Consider the following 19,620-nt stretch of genomic DNA (forward strand, 5'->3'; position numbering starts at 1 on the left):
GTGTTATTTCATAGTGTTGATGTCTTCACTATTATTCTACAACGTAGAAAATAGTGAAAATAAAGAAAAACCCTTGAATGACTAGGTGTGTCCAAAATGTAATCATTTTTATTTGTTATTTTGATCAAGGAAGGTCCCCCCCCACGAATCGTTGGCGCCCCCTAGGTTGGGAACCCCTACACTAGGCTATAAAGTGGTGCAGCTAGTGCAATTAAGTTGTAAAAATCCACCTGCCAGTCCTTCCCTTAATAGCCTATTTTGAACGTCAGGACGCTCAGTACGTGGGGATTCCTAAGGATTACCCAGTGTACCCCGCGGGTAAAGATGGCGATAGAAGAGGGTAGGAGATCAACTTTATCCGTGAACAATCGTTGCTGAATGTCGGGTTGAGAGAGAATAAACCGTTAGTTACCGATTGTGTAGTTTAATGGCTAGCCACCTATTTCACTGTCATTCGTGAGTCCAGACTACGCAACGTGATCGAATAATCGAGTTGTGCCAGTGCACGAGCTTCCTTCCTTGCGACCAAACTGCAGAGTCCGTCCTGAGAAGAGCGGATAAAGTTTATTACGGATCTGACTCAACCCTCTGTTGACGCTGATTTTGTTGTTGTTGATTATTTGGCGTAACAGTCGGACACTAGCTAAGCAGGTAAGATTGAAGTTTAACTGTCTGTTTCTAATAATGTAAACAAGCTATCGTTTTGTAGATATCTGTGAACAGAAGTCGATACAACCTTTGAAGTGGGCCACACAGAATCGAACTCGACAATGGGTATTGACATTCGCTATCGCGTGACCGTCAATAATAACACCAAATCGACGATGGTATTTCTTAGCTAGCTAAATTGTTAACAGTGATATCAGAGAACATATTAGACATTTTGTTTTAACTGGATAAATCATTTGCAGCAGCTGTAAATCATTGAATTGGACATTATCGCAGGTTATGTCGTGTGTAACCCAGTATCGAGAGGTGCCTGTTTGCATACCTATATAGCCTACTGTTTTTATGATTTGACCGGATCGATAAATGCACCGTTTAATGATATTGATGACCCTGAGCTTGGTGTCATGCCAGTATGTTGTCAATGCATCGCTATCTCATTTGGTAAAATAATATGCCCTCAGATTTGCTGGCTCTGATTCGGCCAAATCGTTTGATCTAAGCACCTGTCATTTTTTTTCACTTTGAAGAAAACCTCATGAAATGCGAGGTCTGGAGACAATTCATTATTTTAATGTTGAAATCAGAACTTTCATGATCATGAACGCATAAAAAAAAAAAAATATTCCCGAAGAAGCAATAGAGGCGCATTTGTAATTTTTTCCAATGTTGCCTACAAAATGTCAAGCTGTTAGCTTCGGGATATAGGCTAATGGACAATCCTCGAAGCGCTTTAGTTTTGTTAGATTCTCCTACCCGAGGTATAACAAAGCACAACCATGTTTTTCCATATAAGGTCTCCCATATATGAAATGGATGGTTGCAGGAAAATGTTTTACAGTGAAAGTGATTAAATGTATAAATATTAGCTGTCCCCCCTTACATTTTAAAATCTTTACTAAAGACATGTTTTGAGTAAAGCCAGTGTGTCTGTATGCAGATGACTCAACACTGTACACACCAGCTACTACCAAAACTGAGGGACTTAAGACAATAGCAGTTGGCTCAGAACAGGGTAGCACCGCTTGCCCTTAAAAGTACATGGAGAGCTAACGTTAATGACATGCATGTCAATCTCTCATGGCTAAAAGTGGAAGAGAGATTGACTTCATCACTAGTTGTTTTTGTAAGCGGTATTGACATCCATGTATACCCCACAAGACATGCCACCAGAGGTCTCTTCACAGTCCCCAAGTCCAGAACAGACTAGGGACATTTTGAAGAGACTATATATATATATCTCATTATTAATAATAATAATATATATATTTTTAAATATAATAATAAATCTTTTTTAAATATAATAAATACATTTTTATATATATTTTTGGGGGTAATAATGACAATTACAACACTAAATGAACACATATTTTAACTTAATTTAATACATCAATAAAATCAATTTAGCCTCAAATAAATGATGAAACATGTTCAATTTGGTTTAAATAATGCAAAAACAAAGTGTTGATGAAGAAAGTAAAAGTGCAATATGTGCCATGTAAGAAAGCTAACTTTTAAGTTCCTTGCTCAGAACATGAGAACATATGAAAGCTGGTGGTTCCTTTTAACATGAGTCTTCAATATTCCCAGGTAAGAAGTTTTAGGTTGTAGTTATTATAGGAATTATAGGACTATTTCTCTCTCTACGATTTGTATTTCATATACCTTTGACTATTGGATGTTCTTATAGGCACTTTAGTGTAACAGTGTAGCTGTTTGAATGATGTCTGTGAGTAACAGAACTCAAATGGCAGGCAAAAACCTGAGAGAAAATCCAAACAGGAAGTGAGAATTCTGAGACTGGTCAATGTTCAACTCATCGCCGATTCAATTCCCTGTAAGATATGGATCTGTTTGCACTTCCTACGCCTTCCACTAGATGTCAACAGTCTGTAGAACGTGGAATGAAGCCTCTAGTGTGATGTGGGGCCGGATGGGAGGTGTTTCAGTCATTGGTCTGGCAGAATGCCAGTTCCTGGTCACGCGCTTTCCTCATGATATCGCCTTGCGTTCCATAACTTCTACAGACATGAAGGAATGCTCCGGTTGGAACGTTATTGGATATATATGATAACAACATCCCGAAGATTGATTTTCTACTTAGTTTGACCAGTTTATTCGACCTGTTTATATAACTTTTTCCGAAGTTTTCGTTCGAGTTTGCCTGCATCTGCGCGAGCGTTTGGACATGTGCACTAAACATGCTAGCAAAAGTAGCTACTTAGACATAAGTAATGGACATTATCGAACAAAACAACGATTTATTGTGGAACTAGGATTCCTGGGAGTGCATTCTGATGAAGATGATCAAAGGTAAGGGAATATTTATGATGTAATTTCATATTTCTGTTTACTCCAACATGGCGGAGAAATTTTGTTTTTATCTGAGCACCGTCTCAGATTATTGCATGGTGTGCTTTTTACGTGAAGTTCTTTTGAAATCTGACACAGCGGTTGCATTAAGAACAAGCGTATCTTTAATTATATGTAAAACATGTATCTTTCATCAAAGTTTGAGTATTTCTGTTATTTGACGTGGCTCTCTGCAATTTCTCCGGATATTTTGGAGGCGTTTCTGAACATGGCGCCAATGTAAACCGAGATTTGTGGATATAAATATGCACATTATCGAACAAAACATAAATGTATTGTGTAACATGATGTCCTATGAAGATCATCAAAGGTTAGTGATGAATTTTATCTCTATTTCTGCTTTTGCTGGGAAAATGGCTGTGTTTTTCTGTGGCTATGTACTGAGCTAACATAATTGTTTGGTGTGCTTTCCCCGTAAATCCTTTTTGAAATCAGACATGTTGGCTGGATTCACAACATGTGTATCTTTAATTTGGTGTCTTTCATGTGTGATTTCATGAAAGATTGATTTTTATAGTAATATATTTGAATTTGGCGCGCTACATGTTTTTCTGGCGTTTGGCCAAGTGGGACGCTACCGTCCCACATATCCCAGAGAAGTTAACTTCTTGACGCTAGGAGGCAGAATTTTTATGTTTGGAAAAATAACGTTCCCAATGTTAACGGCCTATTTCTCAGGCCCAGATGCTAGAATATGCATATAATTGACAGATTAGGATAGAAAACACTCTAAAGCATTGTCTTGCATTAGGAGGAACCCAGGGCCAACCGCACCAGCATATGATCTCACAAGGGGTCTGAGGATCTCATCTCGGTACCTAATGGCAGTCAGGCTACCTCTGGCGAGCACATGGAGGGCTGTGCGGCCCCCCCAAAGAAATGCCACCCCACACCATGACTGACCCACCGCCAAACCGGTCATGCTGGAGGATGTTGCAGGCAGCAGAACGTTCTCCACGGCGTCTCCAGACTCTGTCACGTCTGTCACATGTGTGTGTGAACCTGCTTTCATCTGTGAAGAGCACTGTGCGCCAGTGGCGAATTTGCCAATCTTGGTGTTCTCTGGCAAATGCCAAACGTCCTGCACGGTGTTGGGCTGTAAGCACAACCCCCACCTGTGGACGTCGGGCCCTCATCCCACCCTCATGGAGTCTGTTTCTGACCGTTTGAGCAGACACATGCACATTTGTGGCCTGCTGGAGGTCATTTTGCAGGGCTCTGGCAGCGCTCCTCCTTGCACAAAGGCGGAGGTAGCGGTCCTGCTGCTGGGTTGTTGCCTTCCTACGGCCTCCTCCACGTCTCCTGATGTACTGGCCTGTCTCCTGGTAGCGCCTCCATGCTCTGGACACTACGCTGACAGACACAGCAAACCTTCTTGCCACAGCTCGCATTGATGTGCCATCCTGGATGAGCTGCACTACCTGAGCCACTTGTGTGGGTTGTAGACTCCGTCTCATGCTACCACTAGAGTGAGAGCACCGCCAGCATTCAAAAGTGACCAAAACATCAGCCAGGAAGCATAGGAACTGAGAAGTGGTCTGTGGTCACCACCTGCAGAACCACTCCTTTATTGGGGGTGTCTTGCTAATTGCCTATCATTTCCACATTTTGTCTATTCCATTTGCACAACAGCATGTGAAATTTATTGTCAATCAGTGTTGCTTCCTAAGTGGACAGTTTGATTTCACAGTAGTGTGATTGACTTGGAGTTACATTGTGTTGTTTAAGTGTTCCCTTTATTTTTTTTGAGCAGTGTATTATAGATTATTTATGTTAAAAACAACCTGAGGATTGATTATAAAAACGTTTGACATGTTTCTATGAACTTTACGGATACTATTTGGAATTTTCGTCTGCCTTCATGACCGGCACGAGCCTGTGGATTACTAAACATAACGCGCAAACCAAATGGAGGTTTTTGGATATAAAAATCATCTTTATCGAACAAAAGGAACATTTATTGTGTAACTGGGAGTCTCGTGAGTGCAAACATCTGAAGATCATCAAAGGTAAGCGATTAATTTGATTGGTCACAAAAGTCAGAAAAGCAATCTACATTGCTGCTAGCTGTTTGTAATGTTTTGTCTAGTGATCGATAAACACACAAACGCTTGGATTACTTTCACTGTAAAGCATATTTTCAAAATCTGACACGACAGGTGGATTAACAACAAGCTAAGCTGTGTTTTGCTATATTGCACTTGTGATTTCATGAATATAAATATTTTTAGCAATTATTTTTGAATTTGGCGCTCTGCAATTCAGCGGTTGTTGATGACAATTAACCCGCTAAAGGGATCCGTGCGCCAAGAGGTTAACTGACTTGCCTAGTTAAATAAAGGTGTAAAAAAAACAAAAACATCTGCAAAATCGGCGTCAAAAATTACCGATTTCCGATTGTTATGAAAACTTGAAATCGGCCCTAATTAATCAACCATTGCGATTAATCGGTCGACCTATAATAAATACAGACTCAAACCATGAAGAAGAATGCCTGACAGGAGGGACTCATGTAAACGTCTGAAATATCAATTATTAATATTTATGCTGAATGTAAACTTCACTTTTTGGTAGCTGTTCAATAGACAACTTTCCAAGTCAAATATGCTCTCATTCAGTGCTGTATGGTCCTGCCTGACAGAAATGCATAGTCTCACATGTTTTTTTGATGTTTTGGCTATTGTAATCAGGTCTATGGCAAGTGTGCTCATACTGAAAACTGTATATGCGTTATGTTTAGCCCCTACTTGCATTTACGTTAGGGGAACCCCCTAGATTTGAATCCAAATCCAATATGGTGTCTAAAATACAATATGGCCTCCATATTGCCATTAAATGGTGGTTTAATCACCTGTATATGTACACATTGTAAATGGGGTGGGGGGGATTTGTGTACTGTACTTATGACCTGTACTCACGGCTATTATTGTGTACTTCAACTATGTTAGAAATCCAATATGCCCACCATATACACTCAAGCACCTTTGTCTGGATATGTGTATAAAAAGGCGGCAGACTGCTTGGCATGGCAACACCAAGTATTCTAAGTCACAAGCCTCTTTAGGGATCAACAATATAAACACAAAAATTATTTTACGGAGTTAGTTCATATAAGGAAATCAGTCACCTGAAATGAATTCATTATGCCCTAATCTATGTATTTCACATGATTGTGAATACAGATACCTTAAAGGTGGGGGCGTGGATCAGAAAACCAGTCAGTATCTGGTGTGACCACCATTTGCTTCATGCAGCGCGACACAGCTCCTTTGCAGAGAGTTGATCATGCTGTTGATTGTGGAATCTTGTCCCACTCCTCTTCAATGGCTGTGCGAAATTGCTGGATATTGGCGGGAACTGGAACACGCTGTCGTACACGTCGATCCAGAGGATCCCAAACATGCTCAATTTGTGACATGTCTGGTGAGTATGCAGGTGAACTGGAAGAACTGGGACATTTTCAGCTTCCAGGAATTGTGTACAGATCTTTGCGACATGGGGCCGTGCGTTATCATGTTGAAACATGAGGTGATGGTGGCGGTTGACAATGGGCCTCAGGAGCTCAAATCAAATTTTATTGGTCACATACACATGGTTAGCAGATGTTAATACGAGTGTAGTGAAATGCTTCTGCTTCTAGTTCCGACCGTGTAGTAATATCTAACAAGTAATCTAACAATTTTACAACAACTACCTCATACACACAAGTGTAAAGGAATGAATAAGAATATGTACAGTCGTGGCCAAAAGTTTTGAGAATGACACAAATATAAATTTTCACAGTCTGCTGCCTCAGTTTGTATGATGGCAATTTGCATATACTCTAGAATGTTATGAAGAGTGATCAGATGAATTGCAATTAATTGCAAAGTCTCTCTTTGCCATGCAAATGAACTGAATCCCCCAAAAACATTTCCACTGCATTTCAGCCCTGCCACAAATGGACCAGCTGACATCATGTCAGTGATTCTCTCAAATCTAATTTTATTTGTCACATACACATGGTTAGCAAATGTTAATGCGAGTGAAGTGAAATGCTTGTGCTTCTAGTTCCGACCATGCAGTAATATCTAACATGTAATCTAACCTAACAATTTCACAACAACTACCTTATACACACAAGTGTAAAGGAATGAATAAGAATATGTACATAAAAATATATGAATGAGCAATGGCCGAACGGCATAAGCAAGATGTAGTAGATGGTATAGAGTACAGTATATACATATGAGATTGGTAATGTAAGGTATGTAAACATTATATAAAGTGGCATTGTTTAAAGTGGCTAGTGATACATTTATTACATCTATTTTTTTTCATTATTAAAGTGGCTAGAGATGAGTCAGTATGTTGGCAGCAGCCACTCAATGTTAGTGATGGCTGTTTAACAGTCTGATGGCCTTGAGATAGAAGCTGTTTTTCAGTCTCCCGGTCCCTGCTTTGATGCACCTGTACTGACCTCGCCTTCTGGATGATAGCGGGGTGAACAGGTGGTGGCTCGGGTGGTTGTTGTCCTTGATGATCTTTTTGGCTTTCCTGTGAGATCGGGTGGTGTAGGTGTCCTGAAGGGCAGGTAGTTTGCCCCCGGTGATGCGTTGTGCAGGACCTCACGACCATCTGGAGAGCCTTACGGTTGTGGACGGAGCAGTTGCCGTACCAGGTGGCGATACAGCCCGACAAGATGCTCTCGATGTAAAAGGTTGAGTGTTTTTGGTGACAAGCCTAATTTCTTCAACCTCCTGAGGTTGAAGAGGCGCTTTCTTCACCACGCTGTCTGTGTGGGTGGACCATTTCAGTTTGTCCGTGATGTGTACGCCAAGGAACTTAAAACTTTCCACCTTCTCCACTACTGTCCCGTCAATGTGGATAGGGCGCTCCCTTTGCTGTTTCCTGAAGTCCACAATCATCTCCTTTGTTTTGTTGACGTTGAGTGTGAGGTTATTTTCCTGACACCACACTCTGAAGGCCCTCACCGCCTCCCTGTAGGCCATCTCGTCGTTGTTGGTAATCAAGCCTACCACTGTAGTGTCGTCTGCAAACTTGATGATTGAGTTGGAGGTGTGCATGACCACGCAGTCAGGAGAGGAGTACAGGAGAGGGCTGAGAACGCACCCTTGTGGGGCACCAGTGTTGAGGATCAGCGGGGTGGAGATGTTGTTTCCTACCCTCACCACCTGGGGGCGGCCCGTCAGAAAGACCAGGACCCAGTTGCACAGGGCGGGGTCGAGACCCAGGGTATCGAGCTTAATGACGAGTTTGGAGGGTACTATGGTATGAAATGCTGAGCTGTAGTCGATGAACAGCATTCTTACATAGGTATTCTTCTTGTCCAGATAGGTTAGGGCAGTGTGATTGCGATTGCGTCGTCTGTGGACCTATTGGGGCGGTAAGCAAATTGGAGTGGGTGTAGGGTGTCAGGTAGGGTGGAGGTGATATGGTCTTTGACTAGACTCTCAAAGCACTTCATGATGACGGAAGTGAGTGCTACGGGACGATAATCATTTAGCTCAGTAACCTTCGCTTTCTTGGGAACAGGAACAATGGTGGCCCTCTTGAAGCATGTGGGAACAGCAGACTGCGATAAGGATTGATTGAATATGTCCGTAAACACACCAGCCAGCTGGTCTGCGCATGCTCTGAGGATGCGGCTGGGGATGCCGTCTGGGCCGGCAGCCTTGCGAGGGTTAACACGTTTAAATGTTTTATTCACGTTGGCTGCAGTGAAGGAAAGCCCACAGGTTTTGGTAGCGGGCCTTGTCGGTGGCACTGTATTGTCCTGAAAGTGAGCAAAGAAGTTGTTTAGTTTGTCTGGGAGCAAGACATCGGGGTCCGCAACGGGGCTGGTTTTCTTTTTGTAGTCCGTGATTGACTGTAGACCCTGCCACATACCTCTCGTGTCTGAGCAATTGAATTGCGACTCTACTTTGTCTCTATACTGATGCTTAGCTTGTTTGATTGCTTTGCGTAGGGAATAGCTACACTGTTTGTATTCGGGCATGTTTCCGGTCGCCTTGCCCTGATTTAAAAGCAGTGGTTTGCGCTTTTAGTTTTGTGCGAATGCTTCCATCAATCCACTGTTTCTGGTTGGGGAAGGTTTTAATTGTCGCCGTGGGTACAACATCACCGATGCACTTGCTAATGAACTCGTTCACCCAATCAGCGTATACATCAATGTTGTCCGACGCTATGCGGAACATATCCCAGTCCACGTGAATGAAGCAATCTTGAAGCGTGGAGTCCAATTTGGTCGGACCAACGTTGAACAGACCTGAGCACGGGCATTTCCTGTTTTAGTTTCTGTCTCATCACGGTATCTCTGTGCATTCAAATTGCCATCGATAAAATGCAATTGTGTTCATTGTCTGTAGCTTAAGCCTGCCCATACCATAAACCCACCGCTACCTTGGGGCTCTCTGTTCACAATGTTGACATCAGCGAACTGCTCACCCACACAACTCCATACACGTGGTCTGCGGTTGTGAATACGGTTGGACGTACTACAAAATTATCTAAAATGATGTTGGAGGTGGCTAATGGTGTTGAATGTTAATTTCTTTATCTTGCAACAGCTTTGGCATTGTGTTGTGACACAGCTGCACATTTTGGAGTGGCCTTTTATTGTCCCCAGTACAAGGTGCACCTGTAATCATGCTGTTTAATACGTTTCTAAATATGCCGCACCTGTCGGGTGGATGGATTCTTGGAAATGGAGAAATGTTCACGAACAGGGATGTAAATAAATTTGTACACAAAATGTGTGAGATTTTTTTTGCTTATGAAACATTTCAGGGATCTTTTATTTCTGCTTATGAAACATGGGACCAACACTTTACATGTTACGTTTTTATATTTTTGGTCAGTGTACATTGTTCGGTGCACTGTTATCGTGTTTGGGTTGAGCTGGCACATTTTCTTCCTCCAGACAATCATGTCCACCATCCTCATGTCCACCATCCTGGCTGTCTACCCTGAAGTTGCCATATATGTTGACTTGGTGACATGTGCTTGCATCTTCCCCATACACCATAATAAGGCAGGTGTTCGCTACAATGAACCAACACAAGCACTCACTGACAAAAATGCCATCAACTTATTGGCCCTTCACATGGCATAGGAATTGCACATCTCCAATGTCAATTCCACTTTGAATCGCCCAAAATTGTCCTTGATCGGTCCACTTCACCGTCAGGCTTCCCCTCAGCCAGTTACCAGAGACACCATGGAACTAGACATTTCTGGCGTGCGTTGTACTCATGTACGTTTTTTTCTACCAACCATGGCTAGGGCTGTGGCGGTCAAGGTATTGATAACATTTAAAAGGGGGTGCTGGTCCTTGATCACTTTCTACTCTGAAGACGCTTTGTGAATACGGGACCAGGAAGAAAGCTGTTGCCCAATACCTTGCACAGCAGTCTTTCACCACATGACCCTAATTATTACAGTCAATGCTTATAAACTGAGTATTTGTATGTGAATTTCCATATTTCAATGACACTAACAAAAGGGTTAAATTGTAAAAAAAAAAAGTATCTCTTGACCGTAGCCTTATTTCTATTACAACATATTGGATGATTCTCATTCATATTCCCTTCACCCAGTTCAATATAACAGCGATATGTTTAGGCTACTACATGATACTAAAATCTTCCCTATGAGGTTGTTACAACCTAGCCTATGAATGAAGTTTACAACGTAGGTGCACACAGGTCGAGAGACATTTGAGGTAGCAGTGACACATTCATTATCGCTTTGCACACTCTTGCCTGCACCTGATATAGGGTGTATATTGTATTCTTTTTCCAAGTCAAACAGTTTGCGATAGTTTGACTATGATTGGTGTTAAAACATTTCTAATTAAATGAAATCATACTCTACCTTAACCATAATGTATTTAAAAATGCATTGGTTTGTTATGAAAGAGAACGCTATTAAACATTTGCATTTAAAGTATAACTTTTGAATGTATATAAACAAAGTGCATATAAATATAACCATTCAAAACGAATACAATCTGAACAGCATAATAGAATATTGCACCATATCAAAGAAAAATAACAATAACAATGTGCAAAACTGCAGCGTCCCACTTAAAACATTAAACTGGTCCCTCTTTTCTCTCTTCTTTATTGCCATGTTATAACCAGCAGCATACAGCAATGCTGACCATATTTTGCTTTTGAGAGATTAGCATTCAGAAATGCAAGCTGCCTCACTTTCGAGGGGCTGATGCGATTTCTTCTCTCAGTAATTATTTGTCCTGTTTTCGAGAAGACCCTCTCAGAGGGAACGGATGTGGCCACTATGCAGAGTCTCCCTGTCATGACTTTAACTGTGGGTAGCCTTGTTCTTCCACCAGCTCAGAGGATCTGCAAATCTTTGGAGGGGCTCCTCCAAATAGGATCGGACCTCCATTATGGCATCTGCTGAGGGATTCCTTCATGCTGCATCCTCAGTTGCTCTCTCGTCAAACAGCATCCAAACAGCAGATGTTTGTGGCACTACTGCTGGTGCATCTGCTCATCGGATCCCTCTTCCTGTTGCCCTGGTGCCTGAGCCAGCTGACTGCTGGGGATGTCCTTCCCTGCTGCTGAGCTTATTCTTTGAAGAGCCTCATAAATCGCTCTGGCATCACTGAAGGCTAAATTCTTAAACCTGGGGTCAAATGCAGCGGTTTCTGATAGCACGTTATTATATTCCATTCTGTGGAACTTTCTGTCCATTGAAGAGCATGGGGCGTCCATCAACTCTGTCACATGTCCTGTGGTTACATTTGCTTCTCTCTGGCGGCTGGCTGTGATTCGCTGCAGACCCTTACACAGGAGTGTCGTTTTTGAGGCTGTCACACAGCTGAAAAGAGAGAACAGTAACTTATTCGTTTTTTGTCTACTGATACTACGTTCTCATCTACTGCTCATATACATATATAATACTGGATTAAATAATGATGTAGTAAAAACTGCTTACTCTACCTCTCTCCACTGATCTCCACAGTGACCTGCTCAAAGGGTTCCAGGACTCTGCACACCACCACTTCCCATTCCTCTTGGGTCAGAGCATCAGCAGGTGCATTGACAATGGCCAGGGTAGAGATGATAGCATCCTTTGACTCACAAAACCGCTTCAACATATAAAATGTTGAATTTCACATTGTAGTACAGTCTTGTTTTAGGCCTCAGCTCAGGCATCCCCATCTGGTGTTGTGTAGACTTTTGTTTTTCAGCACCAACTGTGGTCCTGTGGAAGTATTCCACAGCTGCTTTCACTTTGTCCACAGTGGGCTTCATCACCTTCAGAGCATCTCTTACAATCAGGTTGATTGTGTGGGCTAGATTGATGATGGGTCCATTTCATTTTTTGGGGGGGTTATGTTGGCTGCATTGTTAGACCTCTTTTCCATCTACTTGCAATTCTCTGGCCACTCTTAACAGTTCCTCTGCCAAGTTCTCTGAGGTGCGTCTGTCGCTGAACTCAAAGCAGTCCAGAAGACAGCTAGACATCGAAAAATCTTCAATGAAGTGACATGTAACCGACATGCAAGATGTGGTTACCCTTGATGTTCAGCAGTCAGTGGTAAGGCAAACTGCAGTAGCTTTTTGGAATCTTTCCCGCACTGATGCCTGTGTGCTCTCGTACAGTTGTGGAATAAGGGTTTTCCTGCTTGGAATTGTTTACATTGGATTTAGATTATTGCTATAATTTCTAAAACCTCTGTCCTCCGAACGAAAATGGCTGGAAATCAGTGGCAATAATTTTAGCCAATGCAATATCAATTTGGCCTTGTTTTGCCGCAGACATACACCTTAGCATAAACTGGTCCATAGAAGACTGCGTTGCTGTGCGTCGCAGAGTAGGCCTACTTGACTGAGTGGATACATCGCCACGTGTGGAGGTGCTGGCTCTACCACTATGAGTAGCTAGCTTCACAGTTGGGTGCACATTTCGCATATGCCGGTGTAGGTTGTGCGTAGAACCGGCTTTATACAATTTTGTTTTGGCAAATTCTACGCTGTGCTCTAACATTGTCTACATTTATTAAAATGCATCCAAATGCTACTGTGCTTCCGACTCATTTTCCAGCTGTTGTTTTCACAGCTGTCCTTCCTCTCTCTCCTCGGATGCTAAGTGTGTGAGTGAGTTGGCTCTGCCCTCCCTCACGCATCTTTAGTTCATTGGTTGAAACTGCATGATTGACAGGAACAACAGGTGAGGCTGTTAGTCTGAGCAGACAGTCAGAACGAATGTGTGCGCTTGAGCATTTAGGCCTATATAATATATATATATTTTTTTCATTCTTTAAATTAATTTTATTCATAAATCTTTTTGATTATTTATATCTTAATTGAAATATTTTTATAAATAGATTCGGCTCTTCTGATATGCGAGCCGGCTCCCAAAAGACTCGTTCGCGAACAACCCATCACTAGATGTAACCAAATCGTTAGTAAATCCACTACATTCATGCAGTAACGTTGGTGTACAATCAGTAAGCGGTTACACTGGCGGGCCCCGGTGGCAATAAATTAGTAATACCAAAAGCTTATCTTGACTTGGAAGAGTTCCAGTGTTGTGTTGGATAGTCATAGCCACCTAACTAACATAGCATCCCTCTGTTTGAGCAGGGTGTTTCAGTAGGCTAAACTAGCTAGCTGTATTTGATAGCTAAGTAACTGAAAGTGTAAAAAATGACACTCTTGCTTTTACTTCATTTTGGTAGAAATTAATTTGTTGACCTGTTCGTCTATTGTCTTTCTGAGTCAACTACTCGCTACATGTTGATACACTGCAGTGGTAGCTAGCTGTAGTTTATACTTTCAGATTAATTCTCTGATCCTTTGATTGTGTGGACAAAAAGTCAGCTCATGCTGCAAGAGCACTGATCGGTTGGATGTTCTCTGGAAGTTTCATTGACTTAAACAGTAATTATGACAAGGGGGTGAGAACCATGAGCCTCCTACAGTGGTTCCTCTTTTAAAAGTTGTGAGCTTGCATCGCGGGACTTAGAGGTACCCAGCGTCACGGCTTCATTGCTCCAGACCACCACAAGGGGGAGTTAGAGTACTCATTATGCATTTGGGTCCCAAGGTTTTTATATGACCAATCATATCGAGTGGTTCCAATGATGATTTTTGATGCGAGCCACCCTTGTGGCGTTCTTCAACAAAGATGGCTGACACAACATTATGGTGGAACCAGATGTAAGTTGTATTGTCATAATGAGTCGAGCAAAAAATGTACAATTGAGAGGAATATGTTAGTTAATGTAGAGACAAACATTTGTGCATATTTATTTGTCAGTTAACTTGCTAAAATAGTGATTTACGTAAATTATCTGACTAGCTAACATTAGCCTGCTGCCTAGTGTTAGGAGAATGAATTTGTAATTCGTGTTTTAATGTTTTAGTGACTCTTGAGAGAACCAGCAAACCAGGCTGTCGTCTTGTGAAACAGTGGATGTATAGAATCTAGCTAGCTAAAGCATTTACCACAAATTGAATGTACAATTGTGTAAGCTTGCCTTGCAATGCAGCTGAAGTAACATAGCTAGCTAACTATTTACTTGCTTATTGTGTAGTGGAGGATAAAAATAACTAAGCCAATGGATGTGTAGCTAGCTACAGTATGTAGCTGATCTGTGTATGGACCCTAAAACGTTTGGTATGAATATTAGTTCAGAACCTATGAACCTCAGCTATCATAGTTGTTGTATCAACTTCAATTCTGAATGGCATAAATTAAGCATATGGATAGAGTAGAATATAATATCTTTATTGTTCCAAGGATGCACGTCCTATTTACACATGTACTGTAGTTTACCACGCATGAGATTCCCACATTTTAGCCTGTACATTGAATATATTCATGTACTCTTCCTTGGCAACTAAAGGTGCGGTTCAGGTATGAATCTCAGACATTCTTTTTCAGTCATATCAAAATCCATTATTTGAATGCTGTGTCTGCATGTGTGTGTATTACAATTATACACATCAACAGTGTTTACCGCTCCTGGAACATCAATGATTACACATTGTAACTATGCAATAGACTAGAAACATGATTGATTTGTAATTCAAATATACAGAGAAAAAAAAACTATGCATATCTAACTCCCTTCACCTGCATTAATCTGAGGACACAGGATAGTATTTCAATGTGATACTTAATTTCAACCAATGTGAAACGCTTTATTGAAAGAAGTTCATTATCCAGTTATAAATGCATTATAATTATGATAATTGTAATATTATAAATACAAGTTCAATCTGTACTTCAATGCACATATGGATTATTAAACGAGGAAGAAAGACGAGGTGTATAAGACCGAAAGGGAAAGAGGTAAGAACAGCGGCAGACAGCATATGATTCATGAATTACAGTGCTACCCTAATATTCTCTCAGTTAATCACAATTGCGGCGTCTCCTAACCAGCCTTGGCCCAAAGGTTATCTTAAGAGCGGTTGAGGTGGCGATGATGGGACTGGCTTCGTCTCTCACATCAAAACATACCTGCAGATGAGAGAGCATGATTTAAGCCTTGTTTAAAAAAAAATTCTAACGCGGTCAGTCATCTTAAATCAGGAGGTGAAAGTCAACTGACCTTGGATCATTAACTCTGGGACTACTACATCTGTCTGTATTTCAATGTAAAGCATCTCTTTAATAATACTTCCTGTTGACCCGACCAAGTGACATCTCACCTATGATCATGCTGTGCCCTCTGTCAGCCAGGACAGATGCGGGAGGGGTTCACCAAAACCGCTGGGATAACCTTGAGGGTTTAGGGAGAAGGAGGAGAGGGATGAAGTTAAGAGAGACTGTTATTGTGTGTGTGTGGGGTCTCACCTGGTGTCCACACTAAGTGGCTACAGAGTACTTTATGCTGGAAAAACAGACACATGAGGACAAACAATAGAAGATAATGTCAATAGGTGTCTGCGTAACATACAGTATCTTCTATCGGAGTGTACCTGAAACATTTTAAACATAGAGGGCTATGTGTCTCAGCACTTGGTTATTGCTAACTCCAGGGAAATTTTGACTTGGCAGTAACAGATAGTTCAGTGAAAATGGCTGTGTTTCTGGTGTAAATCTGAAAATTAGCAGCTGACATCTTTAGGGTTTTTAAATGAATGCAGGTGAGACAGGTTCCATGTACAACAAGACAGGCAGAGATGGAGAAAAAGAACGCAGAATAGTTTAATTACCTCTGCTTTTGGACACTTTTGCCAGCAATAAAGCTTCCATGGCCTGTTCCTCGGACAGTGAACATCTGACTATCTACATTTTGACCCCTTGGTCAGCTCGCTCTCTGAAAGTAAAGAAAACAACTTATTTTTTATTGATAGGAAAACAATAACTGATATATGACCGTTCAATCTAAAGCAGCAGATGTCATTTTTATGATGCGTTAATACAGTCCAGTGCGGCTTACCTGAGATGCCATCTTCGTAGTTGTCCGCTTTGACTTCCTTTGTGTCGGAAAAAAGTTGTTTTCAGAATTTATTTTATTTTATTGAAGATAAAGGTTTTTCTCTCGACCAAAAAGACACAAATGTACCTCCATAGCATATAACAATTTGCCTGTGAATAACCACACCTTCATACAAACATGCACCTGTATGCAGAATTCTTGACGCACAACCGAAGATGCTGCCAGCACGCTCACAAGCGAGCCACTCACGAGCAGAATGATGACGCGTGGAAGAGGGAAAGGAATGAGATGGTAACAGCAATTTGTTGCAAGTTGGGGAGGAGAGCTAATAGCTGAACAATAGACTATTCAACCTTTACTAAAGAATAGTGTAATAGCTGAGCTAGGTGTGAAATGTAAAAAAATAAATAAATCACAGACCAGATTTGCCCTAACAACCAAGGGGTAGCTTGCTACTCAATGTAATAAAGTAATTACTTTTCAAATAAGTTACCTTACACTTTATGTTGGCTGACAATAGTTAGCTATGCTGTTCTTACGAACCACATAGAATATCATTACAGCAGTATGTACCGGTATGTTAGCTACCTAATGTTAGTAGTTATACAGTATATTAACTATAGGCTATTTAACTACCCAACGTTTATTGACTTGATTATTCTCGTCATTCTTAGCTTAGATAAATGGTATAGTCGTTGTGCTTTCTCAATGGACATTCGGGTGCTTTCGTATATTCACTCTGGCTATCTATAGGCTGGATAATAGAACGAGTCAAAATTCACCCAAGGCTGAAAAACGGCTTAAGAACGTTGGCTAAACTGGAAGACTAGCGTGAGCCCATAGCGAATGAATGAAATCGAATGTTCGCAGAGCCTGTTTTGACTGGAGTGATGCTTTAGAATTCCATAAATGTATCCCTTTTTATTTTACCACAATCTGTTCGTCGGACGACACTGGGAAAAAAAATAACTTGTGTAGAAAGCAAACATCCACACCTCGATGGTGTCAACTGTGCTTATGTCTGCGTGGGGCAAAATAAAAACTTCTGACTATTTTTGGTCTAGCGATTGATGACAAACGAGCTCGCTGCCCAGACTTACATAATTACAAAGAGGAGATTATTCTGATTTTAAAATGGTGCACGTGTAACAGTTTTGCTTCCATTCCTCTCCTCATCCCTACCTGGGCTCGAACCAGGGACCCTCTGCACACAGACAACAGCCACCCTCGAAGCATCGTTATCCATCGCTCCACAAAAGTCGCAGCCCTTGCAGAGCATGGGGGACAACTACTTCAAGGTCACATCACCGATTGAAACACTATTAGCGCACACCCGCTAACTAGCTAGTCATTTCACACCGGTTACACCTGACGTGAAAAAAATCTAAATATACACATTGCGAGATATTTGGCGAAATAGGCAGACGTGCCTATATTTCCCCCATAGGAAACAATGGGAAGACTGCAGAGTTCCAATGTTGTTTTTATAGTTAAAATGTAAACAAAAATAAAGTGAACATGTCTCATTGCCAGCAATAGCGAAGCAGGCATTGTGACAGTGAACAATACGCTGGGAATAGAATGTTCGGAAGGCGAGTTGGTGCTCAATAGAACTAATAGGAGCTGTCAGGGTGAAAAATGCCCTAAAATAAGGCCTGCTTTTTCGCGATTACTTTAAAACGACGGCAAGCAGCTGGGAAATATGCTAATATTATGAAACTGAACTCTGCATTGAACTAGCTTTTATCAGAAAAAGTTCTTAAATTGTGTCCAGCCTACGATCTACACAGATTTCTGAGCACTCTCGTCTGAGTGTACCAGAGCGCAGAATAATTACTTTACGAGAGCTTGACACCCGTTGAATATGGCCGGTGTCAGTAATCGTCGGGAAAAAAGCGTAATGAAATTGTTTCCAGCAGCACATTTACAGTCACCAACGCTCTGGTTAAAACAAACTGCCTTACCAGCTCTTCTAGGGCGAGTAAAATGGTCAGAGTGGTCTCAGTTGTGTCTGGAAGTAGCTAGCCAACGTCAGCTTGGGTGCTTGACTGCCGTTGTAAGGCCAGAACACTCGAAACAAACCCTACTTCTCGGCCCGAGCGTCCAGTGTGCGCTCCGAGAGCGAAACAGTCTGAATTTACAAACGGACAGTTTTTCTTCATAAACATTGATAAACAATACAAGTGTTAAGCATGTAATTATAGATAAACTTCTGCTTAATGCAACCGCTGAGTTAGATTTAAAAAATGCTTTACGGCGAAAGCACACTTTGCGATTATGTTAGGTCAGCTCCTATCCACAGAAACCCATACAGCCATTTTCCAAACAAGAAGATGTGTCACAAAAGTCAGAAATAGCATTAAAATGAATCACTTACCTTTGATCTTCATCTGGTTGCACTCCCAGGTCTCCATGTTAGACAAATGTTTGTTTTGTTCGATAACGTCCCTCTTTATGACCAAAAACCTCCTTTTTTTGTTTGCTCGTTTTGTCCAGTAATCCGAATGCAGAAGGCGCGAGCACTAATTCCAGACAAAGTTTTTAAAAAGTACAATAACAGTTAGTAGAAACATGCCAAATGATGTTTAAAATCAATCCTCCGGTTGTTTTTGTCATAAATAATCAATAATATTTCAACCGTACAAAAGCTTCGTCAATAGGCTGGGCTAAATTCCCAATCTGGCCCTCAAACCATCATGGTCACCTAATAATCCCCAGTTTACAATTGGCTCATTCATCCCCCTCCTCTCCCCTGTAACTATTCCCCAGGTCGTTGCTGCAAATGAGAACGTGTTCTCAGTCAACTTACCTGGTAAAATAACGGTAAAATAAATAAAAAATAGGAAAGGAGAAACAAGAAAGGCGCGTTCACGATCAGACGCATGGCTGATGAATGGAAATTTCCACTGGCCACTAATTGAAAGTGCTGTATGTCCCTCATTTTTCAGAGTAAAAACATGAAACAATGCCCAAAGACTGGTCACATGTTGAGGAAGTCACAGAGCTTGTGAACTGGGTCATAAGTCTTTGTATGGTGGATAGGCTTACAATGGAAAAACAGCCTTTCAAAATAATAGTACTTCCTGGTTGGATTTTCCTCTGGTTTTCTCCTGTTATATCAGTTCTGTTATGCTCACAGACATTATTTTAAC

At 41.4% G+C, this 19,620-nt stretch overlaps 1 protein-coding gene across 3 annotated transcripts in view; it reads left to right on the forward strand.

Moving 5' to 3' along the window:
* The first annotated feature begins 215 nt into the window (after positions 1-215).
* The window catches only part of LOC129852511 (tight junction-associated protein 1-like), a 147,735-nt gene continuing 128,330 nt past the window's right edge, over positions 216-19,620 (forward strand). For all 3 annotated transcript variants that reach the window (XM_055918277.1, XM_055918279.1, XM_055918280.1), the window contains exon 1: positions 216-651. The gene's annotated coding sequence lies outside the window, so the exon portion shown is untranslated. The remainder of the gene's footprint in view (positions 652-19,620) is intronic.

Source organism: Salvelinus fontinalis, chromosome 1 (genome assembly GCF_029448725.1).
Source record: "Salvelinus fontinalis isolate EN_2023a chromosome 1, ASM2944872v1, whole genome shotgun sequence".
NCBI lineage: Eukaryota > Metazoa > Chordata > Actinopteri > Salmoniformes > Salmonidae > Salvelinus > Salvelinus fontinalis.